Source organism: Peromyscus maniculatus, chromosome 23 (genome assembly GCF_049852395.1).
Source record: "Peromyscus maniculatus bairdii isolate BWxNUB_F1_BW_parent chromosome 23, HU_Pman_BW_mat_3.1, whole genome shotgun sequence".
NCBI lineage: Eukaryota > Metazoa > Chordata > Mammalia > Rodentia > Cricetidae > Peromyscus > Peromyscus maniculatus.
In genome coordinates, this window is record NC_134874.1 from 28,633,966 (window position 1) to 28,642,907 (window position 8,942).

Consider the following 8,942-nt stretch of genomic DNA (forward strand, 5'->3'; position numbering starts at 1 on the left):
AGAGGAAGGGGAGGGGACACTGTAAGGCCTTCCAGTCCTACAGGGATGGATCCCTCCAACCAGACCCCACCTCCGGAAGGTCCCGCCACCTCTGGAAGGTCCCGTCACCTCCCAGGCTCACCATCAGATGGGTGCCACGCAACGCAAAGGCTTTGAGGGCATTCCCGACCCAAACCAGAGCTACCAGGACAGCCAAGTTCACCGCGGTGTTACATTTTCTATAGATGTGTTTGTTGTGTGTGCTCACACGTGTGTGCGGTTGCACATGCCTGTGGGGAGGACGCCGGCAATCCCACCATATTGCCTGAGACTAGGTCTCCCACCACTTTTGGAGAGACTGTCGGTCAGCCAGCCCTGTGAACCCCCTGTCCCTGGTTCCCACCGCCCTGGGGTTACAGGCATGTGATCAGCCAAGATCATCAGCTTTTTAAAACTTTTTATTTATTTATTTATTTATTTATTTATTTATTTATTTATTTATTTATTTATTTATTTAATGTGCATTGGTGTTTTGCCTGAGTGTATGTCTGCATGAGGGTATCAGATCTTGGAGTTACAGATCGCTGTGAGTCACCATGTGGTTGCTGAGAATTGAACCTAGGTCCTCTGGAAGAGCAGCCAGTGCTCTTAATCACTGAGCCGTCTCCCCAGCCCCCACGATCAGCTTCTTACAGGATGATGGGTTCGAACTCAGGTCCCCACGATTGCAGAGCAAGCACTCTTGCCCACGGAACCATCTCTCCGGCTTTTTGTTCGTCTTTTTCTTTTTCTACAATCGTCTTTAGCAACAATACATGGTTGCAGGTAGCCCAGGCTGGCTTCATACTATGTAGCCCAAATAAATTCATCCTCATCCCCCTGCCTCCACCTCCCAAGGGCTAAGATTGCAGGTGTGCTCCTCTGTGCTGGTTTACAGCCTGCTTCGTCTTGATTCTATTTTGGGCACAGAGAATAACTCCTTCCCGATAGCTCTGTGAAGATTCTTGTTCAATTTTCAGAATGTGACCAAGGGTCATTGCCATGGCTACAGAGATGAGTGAAATTGCGCAGCGAAACAGACCTGCTGTGTTAACTCTATCCTCACACTCCCAGGGAGGAGATCTCCGGGCCAGGCAGTTTCACGGAGGGTTCTGCTCATATCTGAGGAAATATTAAGGGCCAAACACAGTGGTACAAAGCCGTGATTCCGGTTCTCTAAGGCAGGAGGACCGAGGGTTCGAGGCCAGCCCAAACAATGGATGAGGGTCTTGTTTTTTGGGGGGTTTTGTTTTGTTTCTTTTTAGACAGGTTCTTACTCTGTAGGCCAGACTTACCTGAAACTCAGACATCTACCTGCCTCTGTCTCCCAAGTATGAATTCTCAAAATGAATATTAAAAAATGGCTGGGGAATCAGTCTATGGGTTAGTGTGTTTACTAGCATGTGCAAAGTCCTGGGTTCCATTCACAGTACTGAAAAAAAAAAAAGAGAGAGAGAGAGAGATAAAGAACTTGGGGCCGGGATAGCAACGGAAAAAGAGCCGGGGCTAGCGCTCAGTTGGTAGAGTTCCTACTGAGTACGCAGGAAGCCTGATACTACACAAACTAGGCTTTGTGGCCCTGCAGATAACCCTAGGACTCGGGATGTAGAGACTAGAAGGGGAAGAGTTGAGAGGCCAACCCCTACCGCTGTGACGGACTGTCACCTGAAATCCTGAGCCAAATAAGCTCATCTCCCCTAAGTGGCCTTTTGTTGGAGGTTTGGTGGTTTGGTTGGTTTTTTTATTATTTATTTATTGGTTTGTTTGTTTATTTTTTTGGTTTCGAGACAGGGTTTCTCTGTGTAGTTTTGGTGCCTGTCCTGGAGCTCACTCTGTAGACCAGGCTGGCCTCAAACTCACAGAGATCCACCTGGCTCTGCCTCCCAAATGCTGGTATTAAAGGCGTGCGCCACCATGATAGTCTTGTCAGGGTATTTTATCACAGCACCAGAAATGATGCCAGATCAACAGTAACCCAAGTGGTTGGTACCACACCCAGCATGTGTGAAGGCCCTGGGCCCAATCCCAAGAAGAGAAGGAAGAAAAAGTAGGGAGAACAGAGAGCAGTGAGAGGAAGCTGGGGGGGGGGGATAGATAACAGACATGATGAGGTATTTACCCCAAGTGGACACATAACATTAATATGATTGACCATTAGGAAGATGCCAATTAAAGTCACAATAAGGTAACTCGAAGCCTCTATTAGAATGAGTAAGACAGCCATTAATCCAGCACTTGGAAAGCAGAGGCAGACAGATCTCTGTAAGTTCAAGGACAGCCTGATCTACAGAGCAAGTTCCAGGACAGCCGGGACTACACAGAGAAACTCTGTCTCAAAAAAGCAAAACCAAAACAAAACAAAACAAAAAAAAATGACTAAGGCAACAATATTGATAACATCAAGTCCTGGCAAGAATGCAGAGAAATAACAGTTCTCATGTGTTTTTAGTGGAAATAAAATAGCCCAGGGTTGGGGTGCGACTCAACAGAAGAATATCTGCCTAGAATCCCCCAGTGAGGGGCTGGGGTGTGGCTCAGTGGTAGAGCCCCTGCCTAGAATCCTCCAGTGAGGGGCTGGGGTGTGGCTCAGTGGTAGAGCACCTGCCTAGAATCCTCCAGTGAGGGGCTGGGGTGTGGCTCAGTGGTAGAGCCCCTGCCTAGAATCCTCCAGTGAGGGGCTGGGGTGTGGCTCAGTGGTAGAGCACCTGCCTAGAATTCCCCAGTGAGGGGCTGGGGTGTGGCTCAGTGGTAGAGCACCTGCCTAGAATCCTCCAGTGAGGGGCTGGGGTGTGGCTCAGTGGTAGAGCACCTGCCTAGAATCCCCCAGTGAGGGGCTGGGGTGTGGCTCAGTGGTAGAGCACCTGCCTAGAATCCTCCAGTGAGGGGATGGGGTGTGGCTCAGTGGTAGAGCACCTGCCTAGAATCCCCCAGTGAGGGGCTGGGGTGTGGCTCAGTGGTAGAGCCCCTGCCTAGAATCCTTAGGGTGTGGCTCAGTGGGAGAGCACCTGTCTGATTGGTAAACTCCAGGCCAGGGAGAGACCCTGTCTCAAAGGAGGTGGATGCTGTTCCTAAGGTGGTGTTCTCTGGTTTCTACACACACACACACACACACACACACACACACACACACACACGTTTTCAATGTTTTATAAAAATTTTCAATTTTTAAAAAATGAACTTCGGGGCTTAGAGAGATGGCTCAGTGGTTAAGAGTATATTCCGCTCTTGCCGAGGACCTGAGTTCAGTTCCCAGCAACCACACTAAGCAACTCACAACTGTTTGTAAGTCCAGCTCCAGGGTGAAACAACACCCTCTCCTGGTCTCTGTGAGCACCTGTATTCATGGGCACACACAGACACATACTCTTTGCTTAAGTAGCTGTAGGCAGGACACTTCGGTGGGAGAGGCTGGGATCTCAGGTGAAGATGACCAGCTCTCTGGAAACTGAAGCGAAAGGACTAGGAATTCCAGGCCAGCCTCGGCTGTGCAGCAAGAGCCCCCATCAAGAATAAAGAGAGCCTGGAGAAGGCCTGGCAGGTAACGGTGCCAGCCACCAAGCCTGATGACCTGAGTCTGATCCCTGGCACCCACTTGGTGGGAGGCGAGAAAAGACTCCTACAAATTGTTCCCTGACCTCCATACTCAGCGGTGGCACGTGCTCGCGGTCTCTCCCCAACCACCCACACACAATAAAACAAAGAATAAAGGGTAGAGGAAGGGAGGGAGGGGGAGGTGAAAAGAAAGCCCTAAATATAGTCTATTATCAGGAACCACAATTAGGACTTGATTCTGTGACTTTGGGGATAGAGGTTGGGGCACCATTCTGCCCGTAACACATATAAAGCTCGGGGTTTTGTTCCGTATTGAACAAAAACCTTCTAAATATATAGTGGGGGAGGAAAAAGAAGCCTCATCTAATGAGCAATTTCTTTGCAATTCTGCGCTCCCTTCATCCCATCTTCAGCTGCTTAAATCAATAAAACTCTCCGCAGTTTAAAAATACTTGGACAACTTTGACACCGAAGAACACTGCGTGCCTGAGCGAGTTCTCAGACTCGCTGGGCTTGATGGGATCTGCTTCTCCAGAGGAAGCGGCCTCCACTTAGCTTAGTCATAGCTGGCCTTCTAGAACATTCTTCCTTAGCACCTGTACAGTCCCCAGCGGTTGGGGGCGGCTGGGGCATTTGGGGTAACCTCTTATGATGATGACGAGCTCCCCGAGTTTTCTTAGGGAAAAAAAAAAGCACCAAAAAAACCAAACTGAAAACAACAAAAATAGAAAGAGTTGAGGTTGCTTTGCAGAGACTTTTGTTTTTCTAAGATTTATTTTATTGTTGGGGAGGGAGCGGGGTGCATACGCGTGCAATACCTGAATGGGCCAGAAGAGGGAGGCAAAACTCCTAGAGCTGCAGCCACACCTGTAACTGGTTGTGTGTGTACACAAGGTGTACACAGGGTGTACAGACACACGCGTGCAGGCAGGGCACTCATACACGTCAAATATTTAAAAGAAAGAAGGAGGAGAAGGAAGAGAGGGAGGGAGGAAGAAATGAATAAATAGGATCAGGGACAGCGCTCAGTGGGTGAAGGAGCTTGCCACCAAGCCTGACAGTTTAAGTTCAGTCCCCCAGATCCCACATAGTAGAAAGAGAAAGAACTGACTCCTGTTGGCTCCTCTGACCTTCACACACACCCTGAGGCATGCATGTGCTTACAAACACAAATGCACACAAAAATTGGGCAAAAAAAAATCATTGCACTGAAGTATGAATCCAAGCACAGATGCTGAAACATCACTCACCCGATGTAGAATTGCCACCCAGGGAGTGACCAAGTGTCCAGGGCTCAGATCGTGACCACGAGAACTAGCAGCCACAAGTCTGTTAGGAGACCCCCTCTGCCTTCTTTTACTGAATATCTCCTGAAGCAAAGAGGCTTATCAGGCTTGAGTTCGGAAGGCCAGGAGTCCAAGGCCAGGCTGGGCCTCTGGTGAAGGCCTCCTGATACATGTGGGAGATGCCATTTCAAGGGAGAGCGCGGGCCATTGGGTAAAAGAGGAAGAAGACATCAGAGACGGGCCATGCTCGCTTTTTTTTTAACTTTCTTTTTATTTACTCAATGTGTCTTTCACATCATGCATCTTGATCCCATCCATTTCCCCATCCCTTCACACCTGCCCTCTGACTCTGCAACCCACCTCCAAATAAAACAAAATTTAAGAGAAAAGGGGGGGGGAGGAACAAATTAAAAACCTCGTCATGGAAGCTGCAGTGTGACACAGTGAGTCACACAGCCAACCCTGTGTCCGTAGATCTGTACTTGTGAGTGTTCACTGCAGAGTGTCTGGTCCGAGGTCTGGTTTCTGCTACACTATAGATGCTGGGCCCTCGCTGGGACTCTTCTTGGATATCCTGATGTTGCCCTGTGTCGTGGAGATCCTGCAGCTTTGGGTCTGCGGGTCAGGCGCCTTCACATGCTCCAGCAGATCACAGATGAGGTAGATGTTGGGGCGGGCCAAGTCATAACCCTGGTTCTGGGCCTGGGCAGCTGCAGGATTGTTCTGCCCTCCAGTTCTCCCCTGTCCTCACCACCAGGGGGAGCTCTTCAGCATTTGCCCCTGGCTAATTCACCCTTGCAGCAGTGAGCAAGGGGCGGGGCCAGTTTTCCTGCTGTCACAGCCTCAGGGCCAGCTCTGCCATGTTGCCCAGACAAGGTGCAGGGGCCACTCTCCCGAGTGCTGCAGCTGGTGAGGGGTAGGGACTGCTCTCCCGCTCTTATGACCCCAGGGCCAGCTCCTCTACCTGTCTCAGTCATTCATGGGCAGGGGTGGGGGAGAGGGCGTCTCTCCTCTGCCCAAGCCGCCACATGTCAGATGAGTAATGAAGACAGCTCTTCCTTGCTCAGAACATCAGGGCTGGGTCACCCACACCTCCGACAACAAGGCCAGCTGTGCTGTGCTGCCCAGGTGAGGAACAAGGACAGCTTTCCTGAGTGCTGCAGCTGGCGGGGGGGGGGGGGGGGGGTCATCTCAATCATCTGTTGCAGGCTGTAAGAAGTGGGGGGTTAGGGAAGCATCTCTCTCCCACACCTACACCACCACATGACAGACGAGCAGTGGGGGCAGCTCTCCCACGCTTACAACTCCGGGGTGGCTCACCCACACCCGCTAACAGGGTGGGCTCTATGGTGCTGCCCAGGTGAGGTGCAGGGCCTGCTCTCCCGAGTGTCGCAGTTGGTGGGGGGCAAAGCCAGCTCTCCTGCTCTTGTGGCTACAGGGCCAGCTCTCCCACCTGCCTCAGGCATTGATGGGGGAGGGGCAGCCCCCCCCCCACACCAATGCAGACTCACTTTTTAAACAGTGTAGTTTATATTATGTGTATGTGATGGCTATTCTTGGTTGTCAGTTTGGCTGTATCTGGAATGAACTACAACCCAGAAATGGACAGCACACCTGTGAGAGATTTTTCTGCTTGGTTTGAAGTGGATGAATCTACTTCTAGTCGGGACCTCTGATCTGGATCTTGAAGTGGGAAGACACACCTTTAATCTGGGCCACACGTACTGCTGGCAGCCTATATGAGGACATGGAAGAAGGATGATCTTGCTCTCGCCTGCTTGCCGTTGCTTGGCCAGCACATCCATTACTTCACTGGCACTGGAGCCTACTTCTTCTGGTTTCCAGCAGATACAGAAGACCAGCCTCGTGGGACTGAGCAGCTACTGGATTCTTGGACTTTCCATTCACAGCTAGCCATTGTTGGATTAGCTGGACTGCAGCCTGCTCTTGGATTTTCTTTTACTGTAGCCCCACATTGGACACCAAAATATGGTTATTTGTTTTTGTTCTTTTAGGGGTCCTGCTACCCAGCTCCCATATAAAGCACACAGAGGAAGGCTTATGCTTATTTATAAATGCCCGGCCTGAGCTTGGCTTGTTTTTTGCCAGCTTTCCTTAACTTATCCTGTCTACCTTTTGCCTCTGGGCTTTTCCCATTCTCTTCTGCAAACCTTACTCTTACTCCGTGGCTTGCTGTGTAGCTGGGTGGCTGGCCCCTTGGGTCCTCCTCCTTCTCTAGCTACTTTTCTCCTCCCAGATTTCTCTTTCTATTTATTCTCTCTGCCTGCCAGCCCCGCCTATTTCTCTCTCCTGCATTGCTATTGGCTGTTCAGTTCTTTATTAGACCATCAGGTGTTTTTGACAGGCACACAGTTTAGACAAGTAACAAAGCTTCACAGAGTTAAACAAATGCAACACAAACAAAAGTAACACACCTTAAAATAATATTCTGCAACAGCAACCTGGAAGTCACCCTCATCTGGCCTCTCTGGGTATCTGCATTCATGTACACATAACAGACACACACACACACAGACACACAGACACACAGAGAGACATACACACAGACACACACAGACATACACACAGACACACACACTTATCTTTTTTTAAAGGCCAGGTATGGTGGCACGTGACTTTGATCCCAGTACTTGCAGAGGCAGGTGATTTCTGTGAGTTTGAGGCCTGGTCCACACAGTGAGATTCAAACCAGCCAGGGCAAGAAACAAACAAACATAAAAGGAAAAGAAAATAGGGTTTTCCATTTCAGTTAACCTAATCAGGATAACCCCTCACAGTCATGCTCAGGCCCATCTCCCAGGTGATTCTGTGGTACTAACAGTTAACCACTCATCACACTGGACAAGCAGCAAAGAACAAGGGCTGTGTATATTTTTCAAAGGCCCATCCTTAGTGACCTACTTCCTCCAGCTATGCCTCGTTTCCCAAAGTGTCCAGAACCTTCCAAGACAGCACCACCAACTAGGAACCAAGCGTTGTGGCCAAGTTCAGATCCTACCGCCCTCCATGTGGGACTCCCAGCTGGTTCAGCACAAGGTGAAACAAACCAACAAAAAACATGCAGGTGCAGGGTCTGAGGGAGCCTCAAATAGTGCATGCTCGAAAAGACTGTGTGTGTGTGTGTGTGTGTGTGTGTGTTTACTGTGGAAGTAGAGCAAAAGCAGAGAGCTGAAGCTAAAGAAAGAAATCTGTTCTGGGGGGAAGAGGAAGGGGGCAGGAAGGGGGAGAACAAGGGAATCTGTGGCTGTTATGTAGAACTGAATGGTATTGTAAAATAAAATAAAAGGAAAAAAAATCTGTTAAAAAAAGAAAGAAAAAGCAATGCCTCACTAGAGCTGGAGGGACGGCCAGCAGTGAGGTACACTGGCTGCTCTTCCGCAGGACCCGAGTTCGGTTCCTGTAGTTTTGTTTTGTTTTTTGTTTTGTTTTTTTAATTCACTGAGACTTATTTTTACTTGTGAATGCCCGGCCTTAGCTTGGCTTGTTTCTGGCCAGGTTTTCTAACTTAAATTATCCCATTTCTCTTTAACTATCTTTTTATCTTTCTTCTTTCCTTCTTCCTCCATGGCTGGTTGTGTGGCTGGTGACGGGCCCCTGGTGCCCTCCTCCCTCTCTCTCTCTCTTCTTCTCTTTCTTCTCCTTCAGCCTAGATTTCTCCTTCTGTTCATTCTCTCTGCCTGCCAGCCTAGCTATTTCTCCCGCCTAGCTATTGGCCATTCAGCTCTTTATTAGACCATCAGGTCTTCTTAGACAGGCAAAGTACGCAGCTTCACAGAGTTAAACAAATGCAACATAAAAGAATGCAACATGGGCTGGAGAGATGGCTCAGCGGTTAAGAGCACCGGCTGCTCTTCCAGAGGTCCTGAGTTCAATTCCCAGCAAGCACATGGTGGCTCACAAACACCTGGACATACATGCAGACAGAACATGCATGTAGACATACATGCATGTAGAACATTGTATGCATAATAAATAAATAAATGTTTTTTTAAAAAAAATCTGATAAATGGAGAGACCCTCTTTCCAGAATCAGGTCGCGCCCCGCCCTCCTCGCGGCGCCCCGCC

General features: G+C 49.4%; 1 long non-coding RNA gene across 1 annotated transcript in view; it reads left to right on the forward strand.

Annotated features, from left to right (window-relative positions):
* The window catches only part of LOC102908603 (uncharacterized), a 31,347-nt gene extending 24,416 nt beyond the window's left edge, over positions 1–6,931 (forward strand). The window contains exons 6-7 of the long non-coding RNA XR_013047833.1: positions 5,396–5,516; positions 6,424–6,931. This is a non-coding gene — a long non-coding RNA (uncharacterized LOC102908603). The remainder of the gene's footprint in view (positions 1–5,395; positions 5,517–6,423) is intronic.
* Positions 6,932–8,942: the final 2,011 nt, after the last annotated feature.